General features: G+C 39.4%; 1 non-coding gene across 1 annotated transcript; it reads left to right on the plus strand.

Annotated features, from left to right (window-relative positions):
- Positions 1-334: 334 nt before the first annotated feature.
- TRNAC-ACA (transfer RNA cysteine (anticodon ACA)) lies at positions 335-406 on the plus strand. Its single transcript has one exon. It is a non-coding gene; the product is annotated as a tRNA-Cys (tRNA).
- The last annotated feature ends 12,250 nt before the right edge of the window (positions 407-12,656 follow it).

Genomic DNA, 12,656 nt, shown 5'->3' on the forward strand with positions numbered 1-12,656 from the left:
TTTTCAAATTAGAGTTTTCTCTAGATATATGCCCAGGAGTGAAATTGCCGGATCATATGAAAACTCTGTTTTCAGTTTTTAAAGGAACCTCCATACTGTTTTTCATAGTGGCTGCAGCACTCTACATTCTCACCAAAAGTGTAGGACTGCCTTTTCTTCACACGTTCTTTAGCTTTTGTTTTTATAGACTTTTTAATGATAGCCAAGGAATGGGTTCAACCTTAAATTTGCAATAGGATTAAATATTTCTCCTTGTATCCAAGATTGATCACCTCCAACTGATGGTACTCTTGTATTTTGAATATATAAGAATCAAGTCATATGGTCATGGACTTCCCTGGTGGCTCAGACGGTAAAGCGTCTGTCTACAATGCAGGAGACCCAGGTTCGATCCCTGGGTTGGGAAGATCCCCTGGAGAAGCAAATGGCAATCCACTCCAGGACTATTGCCTGGAAAATCCCATGGACAGAGGAGCCTGGTAGGCTACATCCCATGGGGTCACAAAGAGTCAGACACAACTGAGCGACTTCACTTCACTAAGTCATATGGTACAGTAGAGATACAAGAAAAAGAACTTAAAAGACATTTAGAGATAGCTGTGGGCTAAATGCCAAAACATTTTTTTATTTGTATTAATTTTATGGTAGTTTAGGTTTCTTTTAGGTTTGTTTCTATGCCTGATAATTCTTTTGGTCATTTTTCCAACCTGTCTGCTGTCTGCATTAGATACAAGAAGTAAAAAGATCTCACAACCTGAAAAAGAACTTTATGCATTTCCTCTGGGAAAATGTATTAGAGTTTTCAGAAGTAAACTGCAGAGACATTGGGTATAAATGATGTGGGAAATGTCCATCAGTCAAAACTCAACTGCTGATTTCTCAAAGAATTTCAAAACAATATAGCTGAAATTTTCTCTTTATGCCAAAGTCTACACCACTAAACATCTTGAAAGAGACTTTATGGGCAGTTTCCCTGTAGATTTATTGTTTGCATGCAAGAACATCAATCTTCTTAACTGCTGGGCAGAGAGAACATAGGCTGTGAATTAGGTGCGCCTCTTGTCCAGAAACATGGCAAAGATAAAGAATCAAATGCCATACACATTATTCTGTGGAAACTCATTTTGTAATAACACATTTTATGTCAGCATGCGAACTTCGAAATTTCAAGCTGCAAATAGCTATTTTAGAAAAAAAATACTTTTTCTCTTTTTCTTCTCACTTGTAAAATAATTACTTAACAAAAATACACATCATCTTTAAGCAAAGTAGAAAGTAAACAAAAAACTGAAAGAAGTTTTGTAGGATACAAGAGAAAAAATAGCTAAAGTACTCTCAAAACAATAGTAATTGCTATATTTCAGTACAGAAAAAAGTGCCCAATGGATCTTGTAGTAAAAAAAAAAAAAGCCACACAAAATTATGAAATCAAAATAAACTCCATTTTTGTTATTAAAAATCCAGTCATTTAGCTAGCTAGAAAAGTCACAATTTATATTATGTCATGTAAGATGTACATATTACATATAATAACTGTTTTATATATGTATATGTGAAGAACCAAAAAGATAACAAGGGAATTTATTCATCCTTTTCTGGTGGGATATTGTTGGTATTTATTTTTACCTGAGTTCTTTTCTTTCTGTACGTTGTGAATATTATGTAGGAAATATCCACCACATTAATGATTATTTTCTGATAATAAACATTACTTTAAAATGAAATTAAACTTCCCTCCAGGCCATAACTACATACTCTCTTTCCCATTCTTTCTTTCTTCAAGTTGAAAAGGAAAGAGAATACTACCATGAATTAATTTGGAATACACAGAGTCATCTGCCATAACCCAAGGTAATATAACCCATAATCTCCAAGTTCTTGAGGGTGCTCTGGGCCCATCAGCCACAAGTGGTCTAACTCTGGAATCATCAGGGCTGTCAAGGAAAAACAGCCAAATATTCTGATGAAAATCTGACGCCTTGATCTATCAATTAAATATTGAATAAATCTGGCCAGTCCCCCAAAGCTTCCCAGCCAACCTCTCCATCAGGATCCCATAATGCTCATCTCACTGGGACATAAACATGAGGGGCATCCCTAGGAGATACAGATCCTCAGTGCACAGGGAGCCACACCATACTTTCTCAGCCAAAGACAAAGTTTCTTAGAGAAACAGGGGGACATTCAGATGGATTTGTATTCTGTTAAAAGCATCTATTCAGACTCACATATGGAGATGCAGAAATCTGTAAAAGCATGGCTGCTGTAATGATTCAGACCTAAGCTGTCAAGTACTTTAGATACTTCAAAACTTACTACTGCCTCTGACACTAATCTTACCACAGAACATGTAAAATGCTGCTTCCATTTTTTCAGGAGAGAAGAAGCATCCATCTCTACAGTGAACAGAGACAAAATCTCTGCTTAGGAATATTAGAAGCACCAAGAATCAGCACCTCCAGGGACAGCATCACAATTGACAATCAAGTACTTAAGTCCTTAGAGTATGCCCCTAATCAACTGAAATCCTCCAGGCTTCCACACAGAACATTGCTTCAGAAGTTTAACTGTAACAGAATAAGGCTGGCCAAGTATGGGAAGACATAGAGTTATAGAGTTGAATGAGCCAGCAGGTAGCTGGTACTTATTACAAGTGTCTAGGAAAAACAGAGGCCAAGAGTAGGAGATAGCAAAGGAACTAGCTCTAAAGAAACAAAATAAGGAAGAAAGCATGGACTAACTTTGATGATCCAAACAGGAGGAACTAAAGTCTAAGGATCAGTGTCTCATAAATACAAGCCCAGCCCAAGTCAAAGGAGAACACTCTAGGCTAACTGGGGCCATAATCAGAGGCTGTGGAGTCAGACCTGTAATTAATGCCTACTGGGTAAAATGACCTGTTTTTAGAGCCAGACAGGCAGTCAGATACCTATAAGGGAAACTATGCATACTGTGACAAGGCAGAAATGGCGGGCCTCTAGGAAGTCCTCACACAGAGAACTTGGGTCTGATATGCAGGGAGCAAGCATTTCTGACTGAGTAGGGGTGGCTTAGATTCCAGGGAGTCAGACACACCAGAGCAATTCTAACATCAGCACTAGTACTTAGGCATAACAAGGATCAAAAAAGGATCTGCTTCCAGGGAGTGAGGAAGTGATGGCAAAGCACTTGTGATGACATGAAACATGCTTGGAGAAACATGCTCCAGGTCTGGGGAAGAGAGACCTTAGATCTCCTTTTCCTCTACAGTCAAAAAAGAAATCACAAATACATCCCAGTGTTTGTCTCTACTATGTGTTATGAAGAGCCATTGCTCTTTTGTTCTAAGCGACACAACCTTCATGTTTGCTCTTTGCTCTTTTTCATGTTTTGCACCCAAGATGGCGTTTATATATGAAAAAGAAGAGCCTTCCCTCCCCCTTGATGATAAATCAGTTAAGTTCAGTTTAGTTGTTCAGCCATGTCCGACTCTTTGCGACCCCATGAACCGCAGGCCACCAGGCCTCCCTGTCCATCACCAACTCCTGGAGTCCACCGAAACCCATGTCCATTGAGTCAGATATGTCATCCAGCCATCTCATCCTCTGTCATCCTCTTCTTCTCCTCCCCTCAATCTTTCCCAGCATCAGGGTCTTTTCAAATGAGACGGCTCTTCACATCAAGTGGCTGAAGTATTGGAGTTTCAGCTTCAACATCAGTCCTTCCAATGAACACCCAGGGCTGATCTCCTTTAGGATGGTCTGATTGGATCTCCTTGCAGTCCAAGGGACTCTCAAGAGTCTTCTCCAACACCACAGTTCAGAGATTCAGTTCTTCACCACTCCACTTTCTTTACAGTCCAACTCTCACATCCATACATGACAACTGGAAAAACCATAGCCTTGATTAGAGGGACCTTTGTTGGCAAAGTAATGTCTCTGCTTTTCAATATGCTGTCTAGGTTGGTCATAACTTTCCTTCCAAGGAGTAAGCGTCTTTTAATTTCATGGCTGCAGTCACCATCTGCAGTGATTTTGGAGCCCAAAAACAGAAAGTCTGACACTGTTTCCACTGTTTCCCCATCTATTTCCCATGAAGTGATGGGACTGGATGCCATTATCTTCATTTTCTGAATGTTGAATTTTAAGCCAAATTTTTCACTATCCTCATTCACTTTTATCAAGAGCCTCTTTAGCTCTTCTTCTCTTTCTGCCATAAGGGTGGTGTCATCTGCATATCTGAGGTTATTGATGTTTCTCCCAGAATCTTGATTCCAGCTTGTGCTTTCCCCAGCCCAGTGTTTCTCATGATGTACTCTGCATGTAAGTTAAATAAACAGGGTAACAATATACAGCCTTGACGTACTCCTTTTCCTATTTGGAACCAGTGTGTTGTTCTATGTCCGGTTCTAACTGTTGCTTCCTGACCTGCATATAGGCTTCTCAAGAGGCAGGTCAGGTGTTCTGGTATTCCCATCTCTCTCAGAATTTTCCACAGTTCATTGTGATCCACACAGTCAAAGGCTTTGGCATACTCAATAAAGCAGAAATAGATGTTTCTGGCATTCTCTTGCTTTTTCAATGATCCAACAGATGCTGGCAATTTGATCTCTGATTCCTCTGCCTTTTCTAAAACCAACTTGAACATCTGGAACTACATGATTCACATATTGCTGAAGCCTGGCCTGGAAAATTTTGCACATTACTTTACCAGCGTGTAAGATGAGTGCAATTGTGCAGTAGTTTGAGCATTCTTTGGCATTGCATTTCGTTGGTTTTGGAATTAAAACTGACCTTTTCCAGTCCTGTGGCCACTGCTGAGTTTTCCAAATTTGCTGGCATATTGAGTGCAGCACTTTCATAGCATCATCTTTCAGGATTTCAAATAGCTCAACTGGAATTCCATCACCTCTACTAGCTTTGTTCATAGTGATGCTTCCTAAGGTCCACTTGACTTCACATTCCAGGATGTCTGGCTCTAGGTGAGTGAATACACCCTCAAGATTATCTGGGTTGTGAAGATCTTTTTTGTATATTCTTCTGTGTATTCTTGCCACCTCTTCTTAATATCTTCTGCTTCTGTTAGGTCCAGACCACTTCTGTCCTTTATTGAGCCCATCTTTGCATGAAATTTTCCCTTGGTATCTCTAATTTCTTGAAGAGATCTCTAGTCTTTCCCATTCTGTTGTTTTCCTCTATTTCTTTGCATTGATCACTGAGGAAGGCTTTCTTATCTCTCCTTGCTATTCTTTGGAACTCTGCATTCAAATGGGTATAGCTTTCCTTTTCTCCTTTGCTTTCTGCTTCTCTTCCTTCACAGCTATTTGTAAGGCCTCCTCAGACAGCCAGTGATTTTTTGCGTTTCTTTTTCTTGGGGATGGCCTTGATTCCTGTCTCCTTTACAATGTCAAGAACCTCCATCCATAGTTCATCAGGCACTCTATCAGATCTAGTCCCTTAAATCTATTTCTCACTTCCACTGTATAGTCATAAGGGATTTGATTTAGGTCATACCTGAATGGTCTAGTGGTTTTCCCTCCTTTTTCAATTTAAGTCTGAATTTGGCAATAAGGAGTTCATGATGTGAACCACAGTTAGCTCCCAGTCTTGTTTTTGCTGACTGTATAGAGCTTCTCCATCTTTGGCTGCAAAGAATATAATCAATCTGATTTCAGTGTTGATCATCTGATGATGTCTATGTGTAGAGTCTTCTCTTTTGTTGTGCTATGACCAGTGCATTCTCTTGGCAGAACTCTGTTAGCCTTTGCCGTGCTTCATTCTGTACTCCAAGGTCAAATTTTCCTGTTCCTCCAGGTGTTTCTTGACTTCCTACTTTTGCATTCCAGTCCCCTATAATGAAAAGGACATCTTTTGGGGGTGTTAGTTCTAAAAGGTCTTGTAGGTCTTCATAGAACTGTGCTTCTTCAGCATTACTTGTCGGGGCATAGACTTGGATTACCATGACATTGACGGTTTGCGTTGGAAATGAACAGAGATCATTCTGTCATTTTTGAGATTGCTTCCAATTACTACCTATAGGACTCTTTTGTTGACCATGATGGCTACTCCATTTCTTCTAAGGGATTCCTGCCCATAGTAGTAGATGTAATGATCATCTGAGTTAAATTCACCCATGACAGAGGTCCACTGGAGAAGGGAATGGCAAACCATTTCAGTATTCTTGCCTTGAGAACCTCATGGACAGTATGAAAAGGCAGAAAGAAAGGACACTGAAAGATGAACTCCCCAGGTCATTAGGTACCCAATATGCTACTGGAGATCAGAGGAGAAATAACTCCAGAAAGAATGAAGGGATGGAGCCAAAGCAAAAACAACACCCAGTTGTGAATGGGACTGGTGATAGAAGCAAGGTTCAATGCTGTAAAGAGCAATATTGCATAGGAACATGGAATGTTATGTCCATGAATCAAGGCAAATTGGAAGTGGTCAAACAGGAGATGATAAGAGTGAGCATCAACATTCTAGGAATCAGTGAACTAAGATGGACTGGAATGGGTGACGATGAGTAGACATGAAATTTCTCTAAACAAGGGAATTCATGACTAATGAATCTTGTGTTCCACAAACAGTTACTTCCCATCCATCAGGCTGCTTACAGGGCTAATAGTCCCCATTCTCTGGCTTAAGTGAACAAGAGATATAGTCTCCTGGGAATAGCAAATGATTTTATTTCACTATTATACTTCAGTGTGAAAAAACAAATGAAAGTCTAAATGAGAATAAAGTATAGTAGTACATGATCTCCAGTAATTTGGCATTGCAACGAACAGTAGGATTGGAAACACTGTGCTATGAGAATAGGGAGAACCAGATTCCCATCCCAGGTCTTTCACAAACAAATTGCATAACCATATTGTTTAATCAATTTGGTCGTCATTTTCCTTATTTAAAAGCTGAAAGGATTAAATTTAATTTAACAATCTTGAACGTTCATCCTTCTTTTACTAAACCATTAAGCTATAAAAATATACATTAGCACATGTGTGCTTATCTCAAAAGCATTTAGTTGTGGGTGGATAATGATGTTAGTTTTGTTAAACTGCCTATTCTCATTATCCTGGATGTCATAATAAGTATTTAATACAAGAATATTTGTCACTGCTATAAACTATTTCTGGTTGTCTGTATGCATTTAATAATAAGGGACAGTTTTGGTAATATGACTCAATAATATTTATGGTACAGCACTCCTTGTTTAGTTCAAAGGCAAGTACATCTCTGTCATTAGCATTACACATACTGTAAGCATTCAATGCCTATTGTCCACATCTATTTGGAAAAATGTTGTAGAGTGAAGTCTCCCCTCCCTCTTCCTCTGCTCAATTTCAACACTAAGCAATTGCATGATTTTAGTAAATTGCTCTAATATTTTTATGTCTTCATTTTTGTTGGGTGAACTAATAACATCAGGTTAGATCTGTGTTCCCCAAAACATTTTCCACAAACAACAGCATACAACAATGACAAAAAATAATTCTTCAAACAAGAATATTCAAAAAATGCTGCAAACTCTATCCCCTCTAGAGACTCGCCATCACATTAGCATCATGAAGGCTCTGATAAGTCTTACAGAATAGAAGCCTTACAGAACAGAAGCCTGACGGTTTCACCCAGTTTATCCTTTCAATAGGCTTCCCAGGTGCTGCTGCTGCTGCTAAGTTGCTTCAGTCATGTCCGACTCTGTGCAACCCCAGAGACTGGCAGCCCACCAGGCTCCCCCGTCCCTGGGATTCTCCAGGCAAGAACACCGGAGTGGGTTGCCATTTCCTTCTCCACTGCATGAAAGTGAAAAGTGAAAGTGAAAAGTGAAAGTGAAGTTGCTCAGTCGTGTCTGACTCCTAGCGACCCCATGGACTGCAGCCTACCAGGCTCCTCCATCCATGGGATTTGCCAGGCAAGAGTACTGGAGTGGGTTGCCATTGCCTTCTCCATTCCCAGGTGACCTAGTGATAAAAGAATCTGCCTGCCAATACAGGAGATCCTAGAGATTGCAGGCTTGATCCCTGAATCAGGAAGATCCCCTAGAAAAGGAAATGGCAACCCACTCCAGTATTCTTGCCTGGAAAATTCCATGGACAGAGGATCCTGGTGGGCTATAGTCCACAGGATCATGAAGAGTTGAATGCAACTGTGCAGGAAAGCAAAGTCCTTAAAACAATTGGTCATGGAATCCTTTATTTTTAAATAAAAGCAATTTATAATAACATCTCAGCAGTAACAATCCCTGGACTCACTTTAGGAAACCTCAACATGATACTCTCCAAGATTTCTTTTTACCTTAAATATTTTATGAAATCTTGGCAGACAAATATTCCCATGAATTAAGAATACGGTGAAGATGCAATAAATGGGTTTCTAAGTTATGACTCAGGATTAGTAAATCCTGACTTTGGTTTTCTTCTCCAATCCCTCTGCCATAATCCATGACAAGATAAAACTTAAGTGGTACAGCATACAATCTAAATCCCCTAATGTTCCCATATAAAGCTACATAAACACAAACAAATCAATAGAATATGTCCCTATTTAATTTTAAGGATATTATAAATTTTTAAAATAAAATATGAAAAATATGGAAGAAAGTTAATAGTTTCTCATTCTAGAAAAGTAAAGAAAGAATGAAGAGCTAAGTTTCAAGTCTGTAAAAAGCATGGAAAATCTAAACGAGGCAAGCTTAATTTGGTTCACTATTTGTGCAATACTTGAGGTTCCCCTCAAATCTCAAAAGAGAATTTCAGGGAGAGATAAAAATAAGCCATCAAGGAAAATATCTTTATGAAGTTTGCTATTTTCAAGACCATTAGTATAGTAATTAAAGAAATGAAAGTTAAAAAGGAGGTTTAGAGGCATCTATGTACTCAAGGATCCCATACTTGGGAAAGTGAAGCAGAAAATATCACAGCTGATAAGAACCTTCTAGAAGATCTATCTTTTCCCATAATATCTCTCACTCAGTCCCACATAAAATGGTTGTCAGCAAGGACAACTGAGCCCTCCTATACCGCATCCCTTGGGTCTCTTATAAGAGGGGTATGAAGCTGCTCTGATCCAATACAATGTATTCTTTTATGTTCTTTGAGTAAAACAGAGTCACAGAGAGTTCTGTTGATACAAGACATCTAAATGACTAATGGATATAGCCCTGCCATTGCTGCACCTCCAGGAGGAGAGCTGTGACACTTACACTGACAAACCACACACAACATAGAAGGAAAATTATCCTTGGTGCAGAGCTTCAGCAGTTGTAAGTTTGAAACAACAAAGGGCTGAGTGGAAGCATTTGCAAAGTAAACAGATTCTACTGCCCTGGCAAAAGCCAGGGGTCCAATGAGTGGATTTTTATCCTATTAAATGATTTTGTCTCAATTCATGATATTCCTTATCTTTCACCACACTCCCGGGAACAGGCTCTGTGTACCAATGCTTCAAGTTGTGTCTTCCTTTTAGATTCCTCTTTTATCCCAGTATTGCCTAAATTTCCTTATGTCCTGTCTTCCCTACTAGACTATCAGCATTTTGTAGGGCACAGGCTATGCCTTTTATGTCCCAGCTTTCTCTCTCAGCTCCTAGGTGAGCATCTACATAAAACATTTCAGTTACTATTTACTAGGTGCAAAATAGATTCATACATAGATGAGCAAATGAATTCTAAATTTAGGGATCGCAAAGAGTCGGACACAACTGAGCAACTGAACAACAACAATTTTATTTTCAGATTAATTTTCTGAAGTTGTATTATAAGTTATTTCAGTCATTCAAAAAGCTTAATTGCTAATATAAGGAATAACTATGAAACCGCTACAAACATCCAATAATGAATTCCAGTGAACCCCTCCCTGTTCACATCCCCCTCATTCCTCAGAGGTAAACTTGTCATTTCTCATTCCCATGCATCTCTTACACCTTTAATAATTATGTATAGGTACCTAAGTACTTTTTAATCTTATCTTTGCATGTTTGTAAGTTTTATAAAATATTATATTGTATTCTGTTTCCTCTGAAAATTGCATTTATAATCAAGAATATAATGAGATAAATTCATGTTGATATAAATTATTCTAGTTCAATTATTTTCAGTGCTGGATTGTATTTCATTGTATGAATATCCATAATTAGTTTATCCTCCACTGATGGAAGTTGATTTGTTTCAAATTTTTCACTCTTATACACTAAGCTGTTATGAACATTCTTATCCATTTCTCTGTGAGCACATATGAGTAGATTTTACTGGGCACATTGTTGGGGTAGAGTTTTGGGGTTATAGAAAATACACATTGTCAATTGTACTAGGAATCACTGAATAAACTTCCAAAAGGACTATACCAATTTAATCTCTCATCAATTTTCATTTTGTAAGATTTCAGTTTTGTAACACCAGCTTCTGCCCATTTGGGCACTGACTTCAAGAGAAGATACTCTGCCGCTGAGCTTGCCAAGAACTGTGTCTCAAGGTTTCTGAGATAAAAAGATACATGTTCAAAGGCAAGGATACCAGCCTACTGGGCTGTAAATTGATCCCATTGCTCCATCACAGCTTCTTGATCACAAGCCACAGTATTCAAGGTATAAGAGTTTTTTCTTTCTAACCCTCAATTGCTTGAGCCCTTTTATGTTAAACACTGATTTTGACAATAATCAAAAGTTACCTTTAATGGCAAAGGAAAAGATGCATTTGTCTAAATGTGATCTGTGTTAGTAAGAATGACTGTGATTCTATTCATAAAAACCTGGTTTCCCTGTATCCTAATTACATTAACATCCCATTACATTCCATATAAGCAAAACTCATTAGAAGTTGATAATGACCACTGCAAAACTGTCGAATTAGAAAGCTGGTCTTTGATTACTGTTTCCCCAACCATCAGACTCATTGGTTCTTCAGAAATTCTCCAAAGTGCCTTCTGCCCTCAATTTATGACTTTAACATGCTTTCTATCAAAACCTCAGTTCAGATCAGTCGCTCAGTCATGTCCGACTCTTTGCAACCCCACGAATTGCAGCACACCAGGCCTCCTTGTCCATCACCAACTCCCGGAGTTCACTCAGACTCACGTCCATCGAGTCCGTGATGTCATCCAGCCATCTCATCCTCTGTCGTCCCCTTCTCCTCCTGCCCCCAATCCCTCCCAGTATCAGAGTCTTTTCCAATGAGTCAACTCTTCGCATGAGGTGGCCAAAGTACTGGAGTTTCAGCTTTAGCATCATTCCTTCCAAAGAAATCCCAGGGTTGATCTCCTTCAGAATGGACTGGTTAGATCTTCTTGCTGTCCAAGGGACTCTTAAGAGTCTTCTCCAACACCACAGTTCAAAGCATCAATTTTTCAGCACTCAGCCTTCTTCACAGTCCAACTCTCACATCCATACATGACAACTGGAAAAACCATAGCTTTGACTAGATGGACCTTTGTTGGCAAGGTAATGTCTCTGCTTTTCAATATGCTATCTAGGTTGGTCATAACTTTCCTTCCAAGGAGTAAGCGTCTTTTAATTTCATGGCTGCAGTCACCATCTGCAGTGATTTTGGAGCCCCCCAAAATAAAGTCTGACACTGTTTCCACTGTTTCCCCATCTGTTTCCCCTGAAGTGATGGGACCGGATCCCATGATCTTCATTTTCTGAATTGAGCTTTAAGCCAACTTTTTCACTTTCCTCTTTCACTTTCATCAAGAGGCTCTTTTTTAAGTCCCTCTTCACTTTCTGCCATAAGGGTGGTGTCATCTGCATATCTGAGGTTATTGATATTTCTCCCAGCAATCTTGATCTCAGTTTGTTCTTCTTCCAGCCCAGCATTTCTTATTATGTACTCTGCATTTAAGTTAAATAAGCAGGGTGACAATATACAGCCTTGACGTACTCCTTTTCCTATTTGGAACTAGACGGTTGTTCCACATCCAGTTCTAACTGTTGCTTCCTGACCTGACAGACTGTGGTCCACTAGAGAAGGGAATGGCAAACCACTTCAGTATTCTTGCCTTGAGAACCCCATGAATAGTCTGAAAAGGCAAAATGATAGGATACTGAAAGAGGAACTCCCCAGGTCAGTAGGTGCCCAATATGCTACTGGAGATCAGCGGAGAAACATCTCCAGAAAGAATGAAGGGATGGAGCCAAAACAAAAACAATACCCAGTTGTGGATGTGACTGGTGATAGAAGCAAGGTCCGATGCTGTAAAGAGCAATACTGCATAGGAACCTGGAATGTCAGGTCCATGAATCAAGGCAAATTGAAAGTGGTCAAACAAGAGATGGCAAGAGTAAACATCATTCTAGGAATCAGCGAACTAAAATGGACTAGAATGGGTGAATTTAACTCAGATGACCATTATATCTCAAAACCTCTATGGTCCCAATAATTTACTCTCAGCTAATGGAGAAGGCAAACGGTCTGATAATCATTCTGTTGGGTTTTTAATAGTTGATGAGAGTATTTTCCTCACCTCTCTATATTTGTCTTTAACATTTAGGGATAATAGCCCCTGCTCTATAAATGTTGGGCTTCCCAGGTGGCGCTAGTGGTAAAGAACCCATTTGCCAATGCAGGAAACATAAGAGAATCAGGTTCGATCCCTGGGTCGGGAAGATTCCCTGGAGAAAGGCATGGCAACCCACTTCAGTATTCTTGCCTGGAGAATCCCATGGACTGAGGAGCCTAGTGAA

Source organism: Ovis canadensis, chromosome 22, assembly GCF_042477335.2.
Source record: "Ovis canadensis isolate MfBH-ARS-UI-01 breed Bighorn chromosome 22, ARS-UI_OviCan_v2, whole genome shotgun sequence".
Lineage (NCBI taxonomy): Eukaryota > Metazoa > Chordata > Mammalia > Artiodactyla > Bovidae > Ovis > Ovis canadensis.